This window comes from Solanum stenotomum, chromosome 1, assembly GCF_019186545.1.
Source record: "Solanum stenotomum isolate F172 chromosome 1, ASM1918654v1, whole genome shotgun sequence".
NCBI classification, from domain to species: Eukaryota; Viridiplantae; Streptophyta; class Magnoliopsida; order Solanales; family Solanaceae; genus Solanum; species Solanum stenotomum.
The window spans coordinates 4,439,708-4,449,953 of record NC_064282.1 but is presented as its reverse complement, the minus strand read 5'-3'; the positions used below and the strand labels follow the sequence as shown (position 1 = coordinate 4,449,953).

The 10,246-nt window shown below is 31.9% G+C and overlaps 1 pseudogene; it reads left to right on the top strand.

The window, feature by feature from the left end:
* Nucleotides 1-238: 238 nt before the first annotated feature.
* LOC125851500 ((-)-camphene/tricyclene synthase, chloroplastic-like) lies at nt 239-10,246 on the top strand (annotated as a pseudogene).

Below are 10,246 nucleotides of genomic sequence, written 5' to 3'. Positions count from 1 at the left end.
CATTTTCTTTCGTAACAAACACACCCTAAATCTGGTAGAAAAGAGGGTATCGGTCCAGTGTACTATTCACAATAGTAATGCAAAAGTATTGTTCATCAATATTACTATTTCTATTTGAAATAATAATGCAAAATTATTGTTCATCAATATTACTAATACTATTTGAAATAATAATGCAAAATTATTGTTCATCAATATTTACTAATACTAGTCACAATAGTGCTGACTAGAAGTGACGATGAAACGTATCGAGTCGAATATGGCGAGTTACAATACTAGTCACAATAGTGCTGACTAGAAGTGACAATGGAACGGATCGAGTCGAATATGATGAGTTACTTGTTGGCCAACCACTTAAAACTCTTGAGGGAAAATGATCTTGTTTATAGTTACTTGTTGGAGCCCAGAAAAATTAATCAGTCGACACATAAAGGTGAATAATAAACAAATTAAAATGGTTGCAATATTAATGGCCAACGTGGGGAGCTGGCTAATACCTATGGCTATCTCCAGAAAATATCCACCTAAATTTTCCTCTTTATTCAGCCTATCATCATCACTATCCTCCTTTTCTATCACCATTGACGGTGGCACTGCATGCAATGAACGCTCAATCACCTACTAATCTTTCATCAAATCACATTACCTATACATTACGAGCCTACCATGTGGAATTTTCAATTTATTCACTCCCTATACAATCCTTATGCGGCACATATTACCTACATTTTCTTTATATTATATTATTCTCGCACGTTACTCTATAATGTATAATGTATCAATCAAAAAATAATTTGTGAATGTGTTGTGTAGGGAGATAAGTATATGAAGCGTTTTAACAAACTATATAAAGAAGGAAATGAAAAAGAATTTGATGGCTATGGTTGAGGGATCACAAGAATTAGAAAAATTGGAATTGATTGATAATTTACAAAGTCTTGGATTGGAGTAAGTTACCACTTCAAAGTTGAAATCAGGAAAATTTTAAGGAGCATAAACCAACACTTGAATACTACAGGAGATTCATTATACAGCACAGCTCTAAAATTTAGACTCACAAATAATTGGTTTTCATATCTGATCTCAAGTTGCTTTTTGCTTCTTTCATTCACTTTTACTTGTTACATTTCGCTTTTCGAGAGTCAAATTGAATAGACTGAAGTTCTTTTGCAATTTATAATATTTTTCATATATGAGAAAGATTGCAATTTACAATATTTTTCACATAGTTTTCAAATATCTAAATTTAAAATATAAAATGAACATTCAATTTAAGAGTGAAAATTTATCAAATTGATTCTTATGTAGTGAAACTTGACAGGTAAAAGTGAACAGACGGATACCTACTAATTTCTTTGTTTGGTCATTTTTTTTTATATGTTTCTACCAATAACATTTCTACTCGTGTCTTTTCCCCTAAACTATTTCAAGGATGAGCAGAGAAATTTCAAGCAAAGTCTTTGTAAAGATACAAAAGGATTGTTACAATTAAATGAAGCTTCATTTCTTTAAATGGTGATGATCAAGAGAATTGGATGGTGGAACTAGTGCGCCAAGCCCTAGAACTTCCTTTGCATTGCATGATGTTGAGAGTTGAGACAAGCTAAGGTGGTACATTAATATTTATGAGAAAATCCCAAATGCTAATTAATCCTCTTCTACTAGAGCTTTGCTAAATTGGATTTCAACATTGTGCAAGCAACACACCAACAAGATCTACGAAATCTATCAAGGTGAGCAAAAAGATCAGGAGAAATTATTTTTAAAATGTATAATACATTTTCTAATTAAATCTTTATTTTTATCAAATTAAAATGTATATATTTAAATTTTCAATCAATATTATACATAGATAAAAAATAAAAAATAAAAAGTTAAATATTAATATAATATTAACGTGATGATTATATAATTAAAAATATCAAGCAAAATAAATTTATAAATTATTCCACAAATTAAATTACTATATACAAAAAAAATATCTCAAAAATAAATAAATATAAAAGATATATTAATAAATATGTATATATGGCAGGGATAGTTTGATCTTAAAAAAATAATTTTCTTTCCAATAACAAAAAAATTGTTTCTGCTAAAACACTTTTATTTGTTTCCACAACACGTTAAAGTTTTGGTTAATAGCTATAAGACAAGTATACACGTTGCACAAATAACTTAGAAACATTAAATACTTGACATTTTGAGGACTTAGCAGCTACCTAACATGAGAAAAATTGCAAGGCCTATTAAAATATAAGTACAATAGAAACTCTCATTAAAATAAGAGCATTGTTTAGCATTGCTACTAAAAATAACATATTTTTAAAAGTACGTATTTAAAATAATTTTTCAGAAAAGTACTTTAGAAAAAATGTAATTTGTGTTTGGCTAATTAATTCTTTTGAAAAGTGTATTTCATAAGAAAATGACATTTGACTGATCTTTTATAAAAAGTGATTTTGAGAGTCAAATTACAAAAAAGGATAACTATTAATATACTTCTAATATTAAAATTATTTTATAGAGAAAAACTATTTTAAATATCTATTATGAAAAAAATTAATTAATTTTTTATTAAATGAAAACGTACATATTTAAATTTTCAATCAATATTATACCCTTTTTGGGAGGCTGAAATCTTTAATTGTTATTTTTTGTCTTTTTCTAATCTTGTAAAAATATTGTTGGTATATTTTTTCTAATAATGCAAAATAATATATAATATATAAAATAATGATAAATAAACATAAAATAAATTATAAAATTGTAACATCTCGCAAATTGAAATAACTAGGAAGAAGCTAATAATTGGAAATAGTCATTTTTGGAAAGAATGAAAAATCTGGAAATTTTGTCAAGTTAGAATAAGTTGAGTTTTGGTCAACTTCAAATGGCCATAGCTTCTAGCTCAGGATGAGTTAGGTGTACTTCCAGATATGGTAGGAAATCTCTTGGAATGATCTTTCCAACGCCGCTTAGTTTACGCGATTCTGAGTTTGTATGAGTGAGCTATGCCCTTTGGAATTTTGGTTGTTGGAATTAGGAAAGGCCAATCCAGATTTTTAAAGGGTAGTTTGGTCTTTTCCTTGCCCAATTATTTTATTTCATTTTTGGTAATTAAGTTAGGGTCTAATCAGAATTAGATCAGTTACGCTTTTGCCAAAATACGCTAGGGCTTGGAGAAAAATGAAAAAAAGAGGAGAAACGAGAAGAGAAACAAGATTCGTCAGGATCGTCGAGTTTAGCTTGTGGATTTCGTCGGGGGTGATCCCTACAAGGTATGTGAGATCACATAGCGTTGGGTTAGTTCACCCATGCGCCCTACTTGATTGAATTTCAGCAAAGTATATTAATTTGAAAGTAAATCCCTTGAATTCTTGATGAAGTTTGTTTGAATCCTTGTTGGTTGTGTTGTTGGAGTTTTCTAATTGAGATTGATTTACGTTTTTAGTTGTGTTTTTGAATGGAATATGATGTTATTCGAGGGTATATGTGAGTCTAAGTGTTTGGAGAAAGAACCCATGGAGTTTAGAGGACTTAGAGCTGAAAAACGAAGAAGAAAAATTTTGTCGGGCAATTCTGGGCAGTGCCTCCGCGTCGCGGTCCTGCTCCCCAGATTTGGGAAAAATCGTTTCGTGTCTCGGAGCGGTCACGGACCGTTCTGCCTCAAAAGTTGTTTTCGAACCAAAAATTTAAATGCTTCTCCGCATCGCGGACCCACCCTCAGACAATGAATTTTGATTTTTTTTTTTCTCATGTTTAGCTATCTAAATTCATTCCTAAACATCATGAGATCTTTCCTATCACAAATCACAATCGTTGAATCCGTAATTCAATTCAAGGAAAGTTAAGAGTCAAGTTAGAAGTTAAGAAGCAAGTTAAGGGAAGTTTTTTAAAGTTTCCAAAAGTCTTTCACAAACGTTTTAACTTTGTTCTAAGACTTAAGTTTTAAGTTAAGCAAAGAGTAAGGATTTGAAGTTCATTTCTTCAAAGAAGTATATGGGGACTATATATTCCCAAAGAGTTTAAAATGTTTTCACATTTGAGTAAGAAAGGGAACATCGTTTCCAAGAGAGCTTTTAAGCTAAGTTTTTGAGTAATTATCTCAAATCAAAGAAAGAAGTTTGTTTTAAAAACATATGAGCTAAGTATATTTTGGAAATAGTATTGAGCACCGATATGGGGATGCAAGTTCATATTAACTCAAGTCTCCATAAACCATGTAGCCATCATGGGTAGTAAAGGATCATACTTTTTAGATGACTCCTTAAGATGCTTTTAACATAAGCTAGTGGATCCACTAAGTTAAGTAGTTCTATATGACGATAAAGTATAGGACAGTTCTGGCAGCGTGGACAAAACGCTGTATCACCACTTAGGCTCATAGTGATGGTTGTCAATTAGAGAATCTCCCACATAAACTATATTACTTTATTATATGAGTAAAGTTGAGTTTGTTATTGCATTTTCTTTAACGAACTGAGTTGTTTCCACTGTTTTTGCAAATTTTCTATATATTGCATATGCTTTATTGCTTTATATTGAGTTAAGTTATTCAGGAGTTGAGTAAAGTCAAGGTAAGTGTTCATTTCATATTCTTTCAAGCTTAAGTTGTGTTTAGCATTCCAACTCGCATACTCGTACATTTAATGTACTGATGCCAATTGGCATGCATCTTATAATGATGCAGACGCGGGTAACCAGGATCAGTATCCAGCGCCTCGTTGATCCAGTTTGAGCACTCAAAGTCTTGTGGTGAGCCTCCTTGCTTCCGGAGGACCCCTTTTATTGCTTTCAGTTTTATTATTAGTTCATTAGGATGTCGTGGGTCTGTCCCGACATCCATTTCAGTTGTTTAGAGGCTTCATAGACAGACAATCAGTTAGTTAAATTCATTTGTCACTACTTTATTTTTGGCTTATGTTTTTGAGACTTGAGGTTGTTATTTTGGCTAAGTTTGAATGTTTATTTAAAGACATTCTAAGTTATTTCACAAGTTCCTTGTTAGTCTATTTCTTGTGTTTAAGTCTTCCGCTGAGTAAATAAACAAGGCCTAGGGTTCGCTTGGGGCCAGCAATGGTTCTCGAGTTCCAGCCACGTCCAGGGTGTATGCTCNGAAAAAAATATTTCAGTCTAGAGAAAAAGAATTTTTTGTTTCTGCTACTTTTTTTAAAATGCAGAAATTTTTAGCTTCTTTCCAACAATAGAAAAACGGTTACTGCTTCCATTTAGAAGCACTTTTACTGATTTGCCAAACATATAATTTTTCAATAAATTTTTTTTTCTCAAAATTAAGTATTTTTACCCTCCCAACAACAATGTCAAACAGGCTCTAAATCTTAGAACTTGGCCAAAAGTCAATGAACTGTATTTGCATTTTCTATTTCTCAAAAGTCGAATGCCTCACACTACCAAACATTTAGTTTCTGCTTCTACAATTTTTAAAAAGCATAAAATTTTAGTTCAGAAGAAAAACTGCTTTTGCTTTCCTTTAGAAGCACTTTTACTGATTTTCCAAATAGTTAATTTTTTAATAAAATATTTTTTTTTCTCAAAATAAGTGTTTTTACCCTCTCAATTAGAGCAATGCCAAATAGGCTCTAAATCCTAAAATTTGGCCAAAAGTCAATAAACTATATTTGCGTTTTCTATTTCTCAAAAATGAAATGCCTAACCCTAAAACTTTCTTAAAATAAAAACAAATCTATAGTCTTGTGGACCAAACATCTTGAAGATAAATTAAGTAAAAAAAAAAAAACATAAATAATACTAATGATTGTAACTAATTTCCATGACAGTTTCAAAGTTGATGATCTACCTTAGTCATTCTTTTTAATGACATGGTACCTAGCTAATGGAGAAATTATCTAAGTATTTACAAGGAATCAGACCTTTTATGACGATTTTTGGTAGCAACTTATCTTATCACCATAAAATAAGATGAATCGGTGACGATAAATAAATGTTGCCACAAAATGTATAGTCTTAGTGGCGACTTTTGAAATTTCCACGAAAGCTAACATATTAGTGTCGACTTAATTACTGTTGCCACAAATAATCCTACCAAAATATGCCTGAAAAATTGATTGGTTGCGACAAACAAATTATCGCTATAAAAAAGTCTTTTGGTGGCGACTTCATCACCACTAAAGAGGATTTGTAGCAATTTGATAGCCCCCACTAATTCTGTTGTTTTTATAAAGATTTTGGAGGTCAGTTCAAAGTTTTATTACTAATGTGTTTGGTCTATTATTTTTTAAACACTCAAACCCTTTCAGACTCAATAAGATATTTTAAAGTAGAAAAAATTAAACAAACACACTTAATGATCTAATGTTTGAACCATTCAGATTTAGACCTTCATTATGTGCAAATAAATGAGACCTTAGTATAGTCAACGACCCATGAGTCACCACGACAAGTTATTAGTTACGATATTTTGACTTTTTTTGGCAAGTTGTAGCGCCACCAAAAGATTCTTTTCTTGTAGTATTAGATGGACCGGACCACCGTCTACTCCCATGACACATAGAAATGGTACTTATATTATAAGCCAAACCACTCTCAAATTTGACGACAAAACTTACTTTAAATGGAAACAAATTGGGGCTCCAACTTAACTATCCAAAAAATTATGGTGGCAATATTTAGTAACGTAGGGATGATAGTCACCGCAAATAGACAACCAATATAGATGAATGAAAACATGCATGCAAAAGTTTTTTCTAAAATTTGAATCGAAAATGTCTAATTAGAATATTTTATTAATAGATAGAAATGTTTAATTGAAATGCTCATGGAAGTATTTGCTCTTGTCGTTTTCCATAGTACTTTTGTTTATATAATTAACATGGTAGCACTCCGTAGCAAATAATGATGGAGCCAACATTTTCATTAAGGGGTTCAAAATTAGGGGCGGAGCTACTATATCGAAAGAGGGTTCGAGCGAACCCCCTAGCTTTTCCGTAGACTCTATATTTGTATAAAAATATGAAATAAAATGTATATATACATTTCATGTGAACCCACAGGCAGAGTGAAACAGTTGGCCCAATGATGTCTGCGCACCCAGTGAAATCGGTCAGCCCTCTGGCAGTGGGTTCGAAACTTAGTAGGAACGATTTATTTTTTGGGATAGTTTCTTACGTGGTTTTATATAAAAAGAATTTTTTAAAAAAACCAGAAAAATAAGGATTAACTAAATTATACGTGGTTTTAATATAATTTTTTTTTAAAAAAAATTGGTAAATGTAAAATATAGGAAAATAATCTTTGTGTTGTACTCTAAAACAATATCTGACTATTGATTTCTACTCAGACATTCAAAAAAGTTTAACTCCATCTTTTTTTCAAAAGTTAGAGTCCTAACTTTTATTATTGATTTGATTGCTACCATCCGAAATCTTGCCTCCGGTATGTACTCTTTCTTTCTCTTTTCATTTTTTTCTTATTTGTTTACTTTTACACGGTATGATTATCTATTCAAAAATTGATTTTTAATCTTTGATTCTAGGATTATCCCGCATATTGATAATATATTATATTAAAATAATTGTTGTTTGCTTTTCAAAATTTTAACTTTTGGTGGGAGATTGGCAGTAATGGTTCAAGGTGATAGTGAAACTAGTAAAATATTTATTTTAGGTGTCAAAATATTAATGATGAATTTAATAATTTTAACCTCACTTAGAACAATATTAAAGATTTAGAACCCACTGGTCTGAAATATTGGCTCCACCAAGTAAATTACACGAACCAGCTAAAGCTCAAAGTGAGTTCAACATCTACTATATAAACACAAAAAATAATTTTAACCAAATATAAATATTAAATTTGTCTCTCCGTCTTTGTATATATGCATGCACAGTGATGAAAGGAAATACACGTAAGAAAATTTCCTCACCGACAGGCTACGGCTGCTGCGTGCATCATGAGAAGTAGTAGACACACAATAATCTATTTATAGTTACTTGTTGGAGCTCAGAAAAATAAATATGTCCACACATTAATTAAAGCTAAGTGAATGAAACAACAAAAATGGTGGCAATATTGATGGCCAACGTTGGGAGGCTAATACCTATGGCCATCTCGACTTAAATTTTCCTTTTTATTCAGCCTATCATCATCACTAGCCTCCCTTTCTACTGCCGCTGACGGTGTCACTCAACCATCTACTAATCTTTCATCAAATCACATTAGGCGTTGAGGGAATTACGTACGAGCCTCCTATGTGGCATTTTCAATTTATTCATTCCCTACACAATCCTTATGCGGTAATTAACTACCACCATTTTTTTAAAAATATCATATATATATTATCCTAGCTCGCGCTTTATTTTATAATATTGTATCATTCAATTACGCAAATATTGAGGAGCGTATATGACCAAATTAGTAGTAGAGATAATTCATTATACACTACTAGCTGCGTTGAAGTTTAAGCTCTTAAGACAGCATGGTTTTCATATCTCTCAAGGTGCTCGCTGTTTTATCCAATTAGTACATACTCACGTTAATTTCCCTCGATAATATTGATATACTGAACGAGTTCAAGGATGAGCAGGGTAACTTTAAGGAAAGTCTTTGTGAAGATACTACAAAAGGGTTATTACAATAATTATATAAAGCTTCATTTGTGTCTATGGAATCTGAAACCCCTACTTTAATGCATGGAGTCAGCCAATACATTTGCAGGGTCACAGATCTAAAGAAGTATTTGGACAATTTAAATGGTAGTGAAGATGGAGAGAATGAGAGAGTGAAACTAATTAATACGCCATGCCTTTGCATTGCATGATGTTGAGAGTAGAGACAAGGTGGTACATTAACATTTATGAGGAAATCCCAAAGGCTAATCCTCTTCTGCTAGAGCTTGCTAAGTTACGTTGGATTTCAACATTGTGCAAGCAACACACCAACAAGATCTAAGAAATCTATCGAGGTAAGTAAAAAAGGTGGGGGGAAAATAATAGTACTACTACTTATAAGCTTTACTGATATATTGAGTAACTTTCTACAACGTAACATACAAATTAAATTACAGTGATAATTAATGTAAGTTATTCATTATACATATATAGTTAAATCCTTGGAGATCTGGGGCATCGATCAATAAGTTTATATTTTTGATGTAATATAATTAAGGTGGTGGAAGAAGTCATGGCTTGCAGAAAAATTGCCATTTACAAGGGATAGAATGGTGGAATCTTTCTTATCCCTCAAAAGAAGGGATACTGTCGAATAATGTTGACAAAGGTCACTGCTATGGCTACAGTTATAGATGACATTATTTATGATGTTTATGGCACTCTTCATGAATTAGAAATTTTCACTCATGCTGTTGAAATAAAGGTCAGTAACTTTCCGTGGAACTCCACGAGCTAAAATAGTACTACTAAGTCATAAAAATTGACAATACAAGATATATGAAAATATGATTAATCGTTATATTCAGAATGCAATGGATGGGCTTCCAGATTATATGAAAATATGTTGCCTTGCACTCTTCAACACTACCTACGAAGTTCTCAAAGAGCAAGGGATCAACGTTATACCCTACCTTACAAAATCAGTAAAAATACTTAGCTCTTCTGTATACTTTGAATCTATCTATCTATGGTATATTTTTTAATTTCGAAATAATTGAAGACAAAATTAGTGGGCAGATTTGTGTAAATCGTACTTACGAGAAGGACGATGATACCACAGTGGATATAAGCCAAGTCTTGAAGAATACATGGAAAATGGATGGGTCACAGTTGGAGCACCAGTGGTCTTAGTCCATGCTTTGTTCCTTGTCACAAATCCAATTACCAAAGGGGCCTTGGAATCCTTAACCAATTATCCTGACATTATTCGATGGTCTGCTTCTATTATTCGTTTAGCCGATGTCCTCGGTATGATTCCTCTTAACACTACTTATATATATATACAACAATATTTGGTTTGAGATTTAAGCAAAGAGGCGATCATGTTCCTAATCTTACTTCAGGATGAAATGGAAAGAGGTGACGTTCCCAATTCAAAACACATCAATTTATTGATAAAGGAGACATGGAAACTGATGAACACAGTTCGAAAGGATAATTCATTATTTTCTGAAACATTCATTGGATATGCAGTAAATGGTGCAAGAACTAGTCAGACAATTTACCAGCATGGAGATGGCTTTGGGATTCAAAATTCTCACACCAGAAATCGTATTTGTCAATTATTTTTCAAGCCAATCGCAATTTCAATTCCATAA